Source organism: Pseudochaenichthys georgianus, chromosome 1, assembly GCF_902827115.2.
Source record: "Pseudochaenichthys georgianus chromosome 1, fPseGeo1.2, whole genome shotgun sequence".
Taxonomy (NCBI): domain Eukaryota; kingdom Metazoa; phylum Chordata; class Actinopteri; order Perciformes; family Channichthyidae; genus Pseudochaenichthys; species Pseudochaenichthys georgianus.
This window is the reverse complement of record NC_047503.1, coordinates 34458028-34471541: the sequence shown is the minus strand read 5'-3', so window position 1 is coordinate 34471541 and position 13514 is coordinate 34458028.

Here is a 13514-nt window from a genome sequence, read left to right as displayed (position 1 = left end):
AAGTGAAAGAGTTTATCCATAACTAGTGTTGAGAGCATCATAGTATGTTGAATACTTAAAACGAAAGTTAGTTATAATCAAATATAATCAATTATATTCTTGTATAACCCACAATGAGAATGCTTCATATTTTAGGTTTTTCTATATTTACAGCATAAACAAAACAAAGTGGTTTGTTAAGTTGAGTGTAAGACTTATAATGATTTATGCCTTACTCTCTGATAAGAGAGTGGGCAGGTTCTTTCCTCTCCTCTCACAGCAGGGAGGGGGGCTCCGAACTTAAGGAGAAACACATTGAGGCCTCAAAAAGGTGGTTATGTCATAGCCATAGAATATGTCTAGTCATGTTTTGTTTTACACAAACTTGGGAAGGTGTGTCTTATGCCAGAGCCAATAGAATATGTTGGTTGGGTATAGAGGAGGTGTTTGTGGGTTTTCTATCCGGTTTTTTGAGCATAAAAAGACTGGCTTTTTTGGATTTCGAGGGGGAGAGAGGGGGAAACCCCTGGTATACTCTCTCCTGGTAAGCTCTGTCCTTCAGAGCTGGGTTAATAGCTCTCGGTAAGGTTCTCTCAAACTTGGTAAATATCTCTTGATTTTCTTCATTGAAAGCTGAGTGAATTTCTTGGTTGAAATGCTGAGTGAATTTCTTTGAATGCTGAGTGAATTTCTTTGTTTGCTGAGTGGAATGATTTGATGGGAGATGTGTTTGTGAGTATTAGTACCCGCCACCTGTGAGGACCTTCCTCCGAATTCATGCAGATAGGAATGGGTTTTTGAATGTTTGTACCCGCCATCTGTGACGGAAAATAAAAAGGTATGGAATTGATGTGAATTGATTTGGTGAATGAAAAGTTGAATGTGCTTTTTATTATCACCGGTCTTTTTATGAGGAAATGCCTCTAAATTCTATCGGGAGATTTTTAAATGTCACAACTGAATTGGGCAGTTGAAGTGAAACATTTTGGTAATAAATGTAAGACTGTGAATTAAAGTTTCATATTTGAACATGATCATCACAGCATAATTTCTTTTAGTATGATTATAATGTTGTAAAGAGAGAAGGTAAAAACCCTGGCTGAAGTCGAATAGTCCATTTAGCTTAGGAACCTTCCTAAAGGAGTGAAATGACCCGGAAGTCCCTCAGTGGCAGGCATGATAAGTGCCGTTCGAATTCTCTAGAATGATGAGAATGATAGGAAAGGAGGTTTCAAACTTCCTTTATAACCTCCTTTAGCTTAGGAACCACTGGACCTCCCTAACCGACAGGAGAAGCGAAAATGCTGCCCCACAATGCCTTGCAGCCGCAGCATTTGCCGTCACTCAACAGTCGGCCGTTCACGGAAACAACCGATTATGACCGAGAAATTATATCATGAAAGTTACGGTGCTTATTAAGCATTTTAAAACATAGGTGGTAAGTTGCCAAAGTGCTTTGTTTTGAACGTTCATCAGTATTATAATCATAAAGAGAAATATGAACGTTAGTTTTCACTGAAATTATCAAATAAAGTCAACATTTCACAGTCTTTACTGAGCTGTGTGGGGTTTGTTCAACTTTTAAAAGACGTTTGAATGGTGATATACACAGTGATAGATGGTAAGGACTAACGTTTATAATAAATACATTTGTATTGATTTTAAGATCTTTAGTTCATACAATCATACGTATTGGGATCATTTGTATTAATGTGGACCGGAGGGAGAGGGTGACGAGCAGAAGTTTCACTTTCCTTTTGTATTTCAATTCCAACTTTGGTCATGAAGAATATGTTTCTCTGTTGTCCACGTTCATAAAGCAAAACAGCAGCATCAGAGCACGGTGCAGAGTCTCTAGATGAGTTTACAGTAGTCCCTCGTTCTTATTAAACATCCATGTTGTAGTCCGCTGTATAGAAAACTGTGGTTTCCATGGTTTCCCCACAGCAGCAGACGCACACAATGACGTCCGCTGGCGCATCATAAACACGTCGGATAGTGAAAGTGCATTCGGATTTTCTAAAGTTCCGCAGTCTCTTCTCCTAAGTCCTTTTGAATTCTCCTATCCACTATCCCTTAACCCCGTGACGTTTCACTCAGAGGTCAAGGAATAGACGATAGGGTTAGAACTTAGGAGCTGATTTTTAAACTATCCGACTGCAGCCCCTGTATTAGTTTGGACCTATTTTTCTTCAAATAAACTGATCCCACCTTTTGGACTGGGACAACTTAAAGGAATGGTCCACTCATTAGATAATTAATCAAAACTTCAGTATTTAGTGAAACGTTATGTTTAAACCATACCCTGAAGAAATCAGCGATATTCCCCGGTAAATAATGATTTTATAGCTCTTTTTTATCAAGACCTGTATATTCCGTCTGGCCGCCGCCATGTTTGCCATTTGCAGTAGTCACGTGATGGTCGTGACGTCATCCATGCGTTCACTTTGTCAACACACGGAAACATGGTGGAGTATTTCAGTTCGGACTCATCAGCAGAGGAACAAGTTTTGACCAATGTGAAGAGATTGGATGGGGGAATTCAGCCATACATATCAGTATGACAATACGACACCCTCTGTCCTAAGACCCTCACATCGTACAAGGAAAAACTTCCGAAGAAAACCCACAGTTTAAAGGGAACATGGGAGAAACCTCAGGGAGAGCAACAGAGGGATCCCTCTCCCAGGACGGACAGACGTGCAATATATGCCGTGTATAAATTGAAAAGATAATACATTTGCAACATAGGTAGTCCAAATGTTTGAAAATGCACGTGTGTATAATGGGAAGATGATATAAGATACTATATGTATGCATGTAGTACCACCCTTGCTAGCGATTCCCTCTCTATAGTTTAGCATACTCAGCTTCGTTGTCCCTGGCCATAGAATCACGATTTTATGGGGCCGGAAAAACTGGGGGGAAATACACACTAGTCGGTACTACGCTATATGGAAAGGCCACCAAAAACTGTCCTGGCCTGGACGTTAAAACGGGGCTAGCCGCTGCAATGGAAATGCGCTATAACATACCTTATTCTTACTCCGAGCACTACTTCTGCTCCTCCGTCGCTTCACACTTGCAGAGGGCGATTTCTCTACTGGCCGAACTGGTGTCCTGGTCGGTGATGACACCAGAAAGACCGATGGTACTGCATCTCAATTGAGTAATGGTTGTTCTTTAAATCCCATGTTATGTTTGATCATACTCTCAGAGTAGTCGTCCGGAAATGTGAAATGTTCGCTGCATACATGAGCCTGTAAATCTCTCGGTTCGGGCCGGCCACATTTCGCTAGCCACTGCCTCCGAATGTACTTCTTATGCTTACCTTTTGGCAACAGATGGAACCGAGCATTCCGTGGATTGTTCCTATCCGAATTATGGCAATATTTCGCGATACAGTGAGGCATATTTGAAGAGAGAAACTACAGTAAATAACATGGAGATCAACGTGTCTTCGAAAACCAAACGCATGGATTACGTCACGTCCGGGAAATGGCGGCGCCCACAGTGTTGATGTTATTTCGGTATATAATCAGTTTAAAATCACTGATAATGTCATCGGATTAAAAAAAAAAAAAGAGAGACTGGCAGAGACTGGTCTGTTTTATCGGATGATAATTTTTTTTAAATGAGTGTCATGAGCATACCATTCCTTTAAGGGACATCTGTGCTCTCCTCTCCTGCTTCAAAGGTAAGACTGCACCCTGCCACACACATGTTTAGGTAGGAACACACCTCATTTACTGATACCAAAATCCTTCGGGATCGCTTAAACAGATTAAAAAGAGTTGTCTGAATAGAAACAGCAGTTATTTGAACCTGGTTCTTCGGGGAGTTAATAGAGGTGAGACCTTGCTGACGTTGGTGGATCTGAGCCAAGCAGTAAACTTACATCGACTCAGTAACTTCGGTCAGGTCAATTAGTAGGTCAGAGTAATTTACCGGAATAAATTATCAGGACAAGAATATACAATATATACAAGAATATAATATACAATATATATATTGTACAATATACAAGATATACAATTGTACAATATACAAGAATATAATTGATTATATTTGATTCTAACTAACTTTCGTTTTAAGTATTCAACATACTATGAAGCTCTCAACACCCTCTTTTTAAAACGCAAACAAGTTATCAAACAGCAACAACTAAAATTGTAAGCATACATACATATTCAAAAACCATCAAGAAGCATTCTCATTATGGGTTCATACAAGAATATGATTGATCATATATGATTTATAATTAACTTTCGTTTTAAGTATTTACTTCATACTATGAAGCTCTCAACACTAGTGATGGCGAGATGAAGCCTTATGAAGCTTTGAAGCTTTCCAGCCAATTGGTTCGCAAAAGGGTTCATCTCATGAGGCGTCATCATGGGCTTCATTTGAACACAAACCCCCCTGTTGGTCAAAGTGTGTAAAACAGGCAGATTGGACATCTCAACAGTGTGCTCATCTCATACCGAGTTCACAATGAGTAAAGGGTCTGAGCTCTCTTAATTCCATCGTGTCACCGGGCCCGGGTACAGGAGGGGTTATATTGTTATTATACATACATGGGTATGAGCGTTGTGGTTCAACGGTTCAACCGATCTGAATCGCTTCGTGAAGCAGTCACGTGGTATCGACAGGCAGCGAGGCTTCGTTTGTCATCGATGACGTCACGGACCCAAAACGATACAAGCCTCGAAACATGCTTCACAAAAAGCTTCGGGGATTACTCGACACACGCTCCGAAGCCTCGGCGCAATACGTAACATCACTATCCATAACTATAATTAACTATTATCAAAGTTGAATTTGTTTTTATTGAAACAACACCCTTTTATGCAATGCTACAATTGGGCAGTGACGGAGGAGCTTTTTTTGTGTTTTAAGCGACTGTTAAGTGATTTAAGTAGCTTCCATTGTTTAATATTATGGTTGTCTTGTGAACAGCATGACAAACAGTAGTCGGGATGAGTGGAAATCGTAGTATGAGAAATGTCCCAGTTTATGAAAACAGGAATTTCCAAGATTAAACGGGACACTTCTGAAAGTTTTGGACAGATGTAGAGCATTCATTCCCAAACTGTGGTACATGTACCACTGGTTATGCTTCTACTAGAGTTGCACTCTAACTACCCAAGCCCCCAACTTAAAAACCTTTTTTTATTGAAGCCAACATCTATTTATAAGATATTCACAATGCATTGCATGATGTTAATATTAGTTGTTAATCCTTTTAATATTTTAAGAATAAATTGTGAGACTTGAAAGTGAACGTTTCTTAAATTGCTGAAGTTAAAGGCCCTGAAAACACAATTTCACGATCAGGTTCTGAGTGTCAACAGAACATGATTTCAGAGCGTTCCTACATTTATATTTTTGTTGATGCTCTTCGAACTGTTTGTTTATCTACTTTATGTAATAATCAGCAACATTTGAATTAGATTTGATGACAGTGTTGTTGCTTAGGTTGACATGCCGCTCGTTTGAATCTCATCCAAGAACATTCACACAGACCTTGTTATGACGATTAGTCCTTTAAGTGTTACATATCAAGAATAACTAATGTTCCCCAAACAACATTTTTACTTAGATTTTTGTTTATGTAGTCAAGAATATTTAATATTTAAATATTACACCCTGGAGTTTTGGATTCAGTAGGTTGTTCATTTTGGCCAGGCATCTTCTGAAAAAATTATATTTCTGTCCTCTTGAGTAATTTCACTCAAAAAGATATATAAAATACTGCAGCTATGACAGAAGAAAGAATATGTCTTGGGCCTTTTCGAAGTGGATATGCTGCAGGCTTGACATAATGTGATAAAACAATACAAAATGAAACGGGAGATAAATTGAAAAACAGAATAGTTTATTGCAGAGACGTGTAGTATAGTTGTGTCTCCTAATGGTAGTTTAAATAAGTGTTGATGGATGTCTGAAAGAATAATGGTGTTTGCATGTCCTTTAAAGAGTAAATTATGTATGAGTAATTATCCAGTCTGAGGCAGTAATTACCTGAGACATGACATTTTAAATCCAATATTTTTTTCTCCACAACATGAAACGACAGCTTTAACACAATCACAGTGTACTGACAGTGACATCCGGAAATTAATGAACAATTATGCAGATGTCAAAGACTGGAACAGCAGGTATTATGCATGCATTCACTCAAAACACAATGACCAGGATTAGGCTTTTCAGTTTTAACATGAAAGTCTGACATTCACTGACGGGATAAAAAGAAAAATGTGTTATATTGAGGTTTTTGAATGTGTCACATGTGAGTGTGAGTGTAGCCATGCTGGGTCAAAAGCTCCCATAACATCTGGCTAAAGTGTAACATTTTCAAAGCTATATTTCTACAGAAAACACTTTAAAAAAGTGATTTTGTCCAAGGAAAGTTTTGAGTTCCTTCAAAATGACAGAAATCACAATTTCATTAGCAGCAATCTATAAGAGGGGATTGGTCATTTTAAAAGGGTTTCTTTCCTCGATTTGGTTTCACAACTGTGAAATGTAACATGTAAATTGTGAGAGGGTTAATTAAACAATCTGTTAATTGTGTGCATGTGTAAAGGTTAACAAAATGACTCACTTTTCTGGCAATGCGACGTAAAAAATATCCCGTCTGTCATCACAGCAAAATGCAATGACTCGGATAGGCCTTAGTTAAAAATATTGAGAACATTTCTCAATATTTGGCGATTTATTTTGGTCCTTTTGATACATTTCAGGATCTTTTGGGGATTTCTCTGTTTGGCTTCCTTAAATTATATCACTGCCTGAAGTACTTTGGACAAATATTTTGAGTTAAAAGATAAAAATGGAGAGCCTAATCAGACAGTAGGGTTTATTAAAATGTTGCATAACTGCTTTTAAACCAAAAGAGGGAGACATCTACCCTTTTTGTGTAACATTAAAGTATGGAGGGGGAGATGAACAAACATTAAATTGTTTACTTAAATTCATTAAACTTTAGCCTGAGGCACAGTGTAAAAGTTTTAGTATTATGTAAGCATGCCTGTGCAGTTTAGTTTGTCATCTATCTGGCTTGCTCATCTCCCCTTATTAACAAACACGCTGCCCTGAAGGCTTTACACCCAGAGAGAGAGCACTTCCTGCAGATAAGATTCCAGGCATCACAAAGTTAATTCCACTGTCAGTGTGAACTAAAACAGAAGTGGTTTAATGACGCGACAGCCAGCGGTCCAGCAATGTGTCATGAACAAATCATCAGCTAATGAACCACAAGTTGTTTATATTTCAGTGTGTGTGTGTGTGTGTGTGTGTGTGTGTGTATGTGTGTGTGTGTGTGCGTGTGTGTGTGTGTGTGTCAGAGACAGAGACAGAGTGAGTACATGGCTCATTATGAAATATCAGAGTTCAGCTGTAGGTCCAATCAAAACAGCCCTAGGGCAACATCAGCTTAACCAGAGTCATGAGACCAGGGGCCTATACTACGAAGCTGGTTCAACCTAACCGGGATATGTTTGAGTTAGCCGGTTGGCCTAATCCAAAACATACGCGCTCTCGCTAAACTGTACTACGACGCTGGTTATCAAGTGGATCGCTCAAACCAGCCGTGTCCTATCTAGTTAGGTGCGCGTTCACATGAAAGGGGTGGTATTTGGAGCATTCGACCAATCACAAACATGGAGAAGCGCACTGACAGCGCAGCGTCATACTTCCTGAATGAAAAGTGAACGTTAATACTAGTCAAAAATGAAGAAGTTAAACTTTAAACATCCATGACTTAAACACTTTATCCAGGATCAAAGCCACATAGCTGCACCTGCAAGGTGAATACAGCTGGCAAAAGAAAAAGTGTTTAAATGCGTACATTAACAGGTTTATGATATCACTGCCCCGTCTAAGACACGATCTGACTTCAATTACATTTGTCTCGAGTGTTTCGTCAACTTAATGTGTTGCTTAAAATAATACTTCTGCATACAGTATGTGACACTGTGAGTGTTGCACGGCCAGATACGGCTCAGCTGACTCAGATAAGGAGATATGTGATACATCATGAAGTGATATGCCGCGGACTGTACTTAATGTACTCTGATCCGGTTACTTATGTTGTGGCCGATATGTAAGTAAGCTTTCTTAACGCTAATGTTATAATAGTCAGATTGCTCTGAAGATGGAGGTGATATTCTATTAATGTTCACGTTCACACAGTCGGTGATTTTTGCCGGCCGTCTTTCCTGCAACGGCAGCTTTTCTGTATTTCCTTTCTCCTGTAATATGACTTGATCACTTTAAACTCCGCACACTGAGCTCTGATTGGTCAGCAGGCAGTGCTTTCACTGAGTTGATCTCTTAGCCTGCAACCTAACCTAAAAGCATAAGTTACCATGGAGATCTAGCCTGCTAAAAAGAGAACCAGCTTTGTAGGACCGGAAAGCCGGAGTTTCCCCTGAATTTAGCCGGCTAAGCGAAAATCCTGCTTCGTAGTATACCCCCCAGATTCACACACACACACACACACACACACACACACACACACACACACACACACACACACACACACACACACACACACACACACACACACACACACACACACACACACACACACACACACACACACACACACACACACACACACACACACACACACACACACACACACACACCACACACACACACACACACACACACACACACACACACACACACACCATGTATACATCACTTCAGGGGACATTACATTGACTTACATGCATTTCCTGGAGACTTATCCTAACCTTAACCATAACCAAACCAATACATGCCTAACCCTTACCCTTACCCTAACCAAGTCTTCACCCTAAAATGAATGATTACCCTCATGGGGACCTCCATTTTGTCCCCATAAGGCAGGCGAGTCCCCACACGTGACTATGTAAACAGATGTAGGTGTTTTTCGCTTTTGCCATAACAACACCTCAATGGAAACGCTGAAACATATTCATCACATTGGAAAAAAGTTATGATCCTAGGAATAATATGAAAAGTTGCTGTTTTATTTTAAACTTAACAAACTAACATATTTGTTTAAGGTTTAACTGGTGCTTTCTTATCTACATTCTCCTGTTGGGCCCTCTTCTTCTGCAATGCGGCCAACTCACTCTATATCTCGATGAATCGACAGCATTTCCTTTCCTGATCTTTCTCAATATTTGGTCACGATTAGCAACACATTGATACACACCTGACTATAGGTTGCCACATGGCTGCTGAGGTGTTAACTTGGTTGTCGTCCAGTGTCTGGTGGTAGAGTCCATTGAGTGTTGGTGCTGGGTCATTTATATGGTCTTTGGGGTGATGCAGGTGTGTTAAATCTAGGTAAATGGGTCTTGGTTAATTATTTATGTGTATCACTATGTGGTTACTGTGACTATAGAGAGATTAAGTCCCTTCCTTGTGGACAACCAGAGGACCCCCATTGTAAAAAATATAAATGGGAATCAATGGTGAGGTACTTTTTTGTCTATAAAATTATTTTTAGACATTTCTGATTTATTTTGTGAGACAGGAAAGGCAAACACTTGCCAAACTGCAAAGAGTGTAGGTCAAATGACTGCATGGAGCATCATTAAATAAATCGATTGAGTGAAATATAAAATGGAGAATATAGTGGCAAATGAGCTTTTTAGATTGTCCCATTGTTTTTAAACATCTGTGAAAAAGGAGAATAAGATATATCACACAGACAGTGTCCCAGTTGATCAACCAAACATTTTTTTATTAGAAGTATTTCTTTTAAAAGATTTAGGTTTGAATATGCAAATGAGGCATTCTCTTATGCTGACCCTTGTTGAATGCAAGATACATCTATGGATGCAAATAATACAGAATGTAACAAAAAACACCTAAATGTGTAGTTTTGAATTTTTCTTTCCAGCAGTCTGAGAGAAGACATGTTACACAACCAGAATTGCTCAAACGCAGAATTGAAAAGTGCATGAAAAACTGTTTTTTGACAAAAAAGGAAAAAAAGCTGACTCCAGTCAAATGTGGTCACATTTAAATGTTGCAATAACCCCTAATATATTAAATAATAATATCACTTCAGGAATAAAAAACAAATATTTAAATCAAAATCAATGTGTGTCAGTCAAGAGCTCTGAATTATCCCTCCGGTGCTGATGTTCTGTTAAAGAGTTTTGCATAACACACACACACACACACACACACACACACACACACACACACACACAGGAAAAGGCCACACATGACACACATGGTCCGGTGCAATTTGAGGACAAAATGTCCTGCTCCACTCCGCCTCAATAAACGAAGCTTCCTCATGTTTCAGAGACCACTGGGGATATATTTGTCTGCTCCCTGCTCCTTCCTCTCATCTCCTTTGTAGGATACCGCAGGAGCTGGTTTGGGTTTCTCTGATGTGTGTGTGTGTGTGTGTGTGTGTGTGTGTGTGTGTGTGTGTGTGTGTGTGTGTGTGTGTGTGTGTGTGTGTGTGTGTGTGTGTGTAGCAGGGAGGGGGAGACTGAAGCAGGCAGGGGGATGTCGTTCTTACAGTCTCTCCATTTTGGGATCAGGACAGGAAGTGGGCTCAACAGAGGAAACATGACCTCTCTCCCTCTTCCCTCCCTCTATCCTCTTACTTTTCTCTTGTATTCTCTCTTCCTCCCTTTGTCTGTCCCTCCCCCAGTCTCTGCCTCCCCATTCACATGCTCCGTTCTGGCTTTTTTTGGGTTGCACAGATCCCGTTTACTCACATGTGTTAGTGTGGCGTGTGGAGATCTTGAATTACGTTCTACACTCTTGCTGTGTAAATAAATGTTAACCGGTGATTTCTGAAACACTGAAACTCTGCTCTAGTTGTTTCTGCGCTCCCTCCCTCTCTCTGGAGACCAGCAGTCTGTTATGTATCAGAGCTCCTCTGATTAAAAGCCAAAGCAAAGGTCAGACTCCGCTGGTAACGGAGATATCGCCCGACTTCAGCTTCACTGTTATGCCCAGCGGTCTGATAGGAGCCTCATATTACATTACGTGCAATGAAAGCCTACCGTTAACCTCCAGGCTACACATGAGTATTACATTACTTATCAACTCAGTGCTTTTTGGAATTGCAAGAGGGATTCTCGTGTTCATGAATCAGGCCCAGGACATTAGGAAAACATACTGGAATGTTTTTTCTCTTTATAAACTTAAATCAATTGATTTCAATCCCGCTCCCTTAAAGCCCCCCTCTATCTTCTAATCTTTCCATCACTTTTCACTTTCCAACACAGAAGGTCTTGACCTCTTGCTTTGCTGTACACACACTCAAACGAACACAGACACACACTGAGAAAATAAAGAAACAGCATGTCAGCAAACGGCAGTGTATTTCACCACAGAGCACAGAGCCAAGGCACTGGGAAACAACAACAAAAAAACACAAAAGCACAAGACCTCCCTCTCCTCTTCCTGCTCGCCTTTTAAAAGTTTGCCGTCTGTTTATTTGTTCCATTTTCCCAGACGTTTTCCTTTCTGGTTGTTTTCTCTAGGACACATCCAGTGCAATGACGACGCTTAAAAAAACTTGTGTGAGGGGAAAGGTTAGTTAACGACAAATGTTACAGCAACGTTACAGTTACAGTGATACTGTACAGAGTGGTTTGTATTGAAAGGTGACCACGATACACAGTGCCAAATACTTACAGTATTCTATGTACAAAATGTATGAACATGCATCAAAAAGGGCCTTAAGTCACTATGCAAACACATGACACAGTTTAATACAGTATTATAATAAGGCTTGTGGAAGTGCTCATGATTCCCGTCATTCCCCTTGAAGCTGTTTGGACTTTATAGCCCAGCCCAGCTGTGTCCTGCTGCTGCGTACCAAACCAGGCCAATGTTGGGAGTCAGATCAACATTCCCATTTTATAGATTCTCCACTTTAAATGTTTTGATTCTAATAAGTTTATGGTTTGCTGGCAGGTAACCATTTAAAGCACATTACAGGACATCTGAGACCAAGTCTGGTCAACAGTTTTACCACCATCATAAATCAGTGCGCTAGGTATATTAAACTGCAAATAACCATCGTAACAGTACTTTTCTTTATGCTACATTACCTGTCACTGGTATAAACAAGGAAGCAACTATAGTGATTATTAACCCCATTGTTTTTTAGTTAGTTTTGTTTGCCTGGTAAACCACAGGATAACTGAAAAACTACAGTTCATGAAGCTTGGAGGATGGATGAAGAATGGGCCAAAGATGTAAGGATACCCACATTATTTCTTACTAATAGAAATGGCCTTGGAGGACGTCTGCGCGCTCTGAGTGACCTTGTAGTTTTCATTAGTGATTCATCTAGTGATTTTAGATTAAATGATTTATAATTTGGTCTTTAAATCTGCAGTGTTGGCCACCTTGGGGCATAGCAACAAGCTGTAAACACAACATTTAACACTCACTCAATGGCCAGGTTATTAGATACCTGCTTTTATACTGGAGTAATGTCATTTGCGCCTACAACAGCCTAAATTAATCCAGGTTTCATGTGGAAATGTTTAAGGTTTGACGTGTGAAAGCGTTAAGAGATGCTGCTCCATATCAGTTTGAACCAGTCTGTCTATTCTCATCTTACCTCTCTCATTTAAGCCTTGTTTAGACTATGAACACACTAAAAGGCGTGAATGCTCAGCGTGTTGTCCAAAACCCGACAGAATGTACAAACAGAATATTATTTAAGTTCACCGGCTAAATGCTCATTGTGTCTGCTGTTTGGTGATGGACTGGTCGTTTAAACTGGGTGAATCAGAGGGTTTTCTCGCTGAAAACAGCTGCCTATTTATTCGGTCTGGTTTGTCTCACTCGTTTCGTGCCAGTTCTTTAGATAGACTTCCTTCCCAGACAGAGCTACAGAAGTCCAAAATGGCCGCAGCATGAGAATAAGGTCAGTTACAGTTCACCCTCTGCTGTTCCCGTCACGTTCTCAGGACAAAGGAACGAGCAGTGTAACCGTACACCAACACTGTCTTGTAAATGGCATACTTATTTTACACCTCAAGTTACATCTAGGCTATTATGGTATATCTAATGCGATGTTGGTGGGAAACAGAAAGTTGGGATAGAGATGAACCATAATTCATGATATGGAGCTGTGTGAGTGGGAGAAGAGTCTCTAATTTAAACATCTACTGTTTCTGCTGCAGAGGGGGGGGGGGAGAACAATCTGTGTATTGTGCAGAGGAGAGGAGAGTTATGGGTTAGGAGGGATAAGACTTGTTATCTGCAACTGTTCATGCCTTGTATGATGGCGCGTGGGGGGTTAATAAACACAAGCAGGGAAGGAGAGGTAAAGATAGATAGCACAGGAGAGAGCGGGAAGCATGCTAGAGAATCATCTCTTTCCTCTGTTTAAGGTCAATGACAGAAACACTTGTGCAACCTTATCACATAACACAGCATATGACCAGTCTGAGCCCAAACCCTCACCCCCCTCCGCATCACGTGCACATCAGGACAAGGCATCCTTCAGCTCGCTCTAAACTTTCCTAAATCTTTCTGTCTCT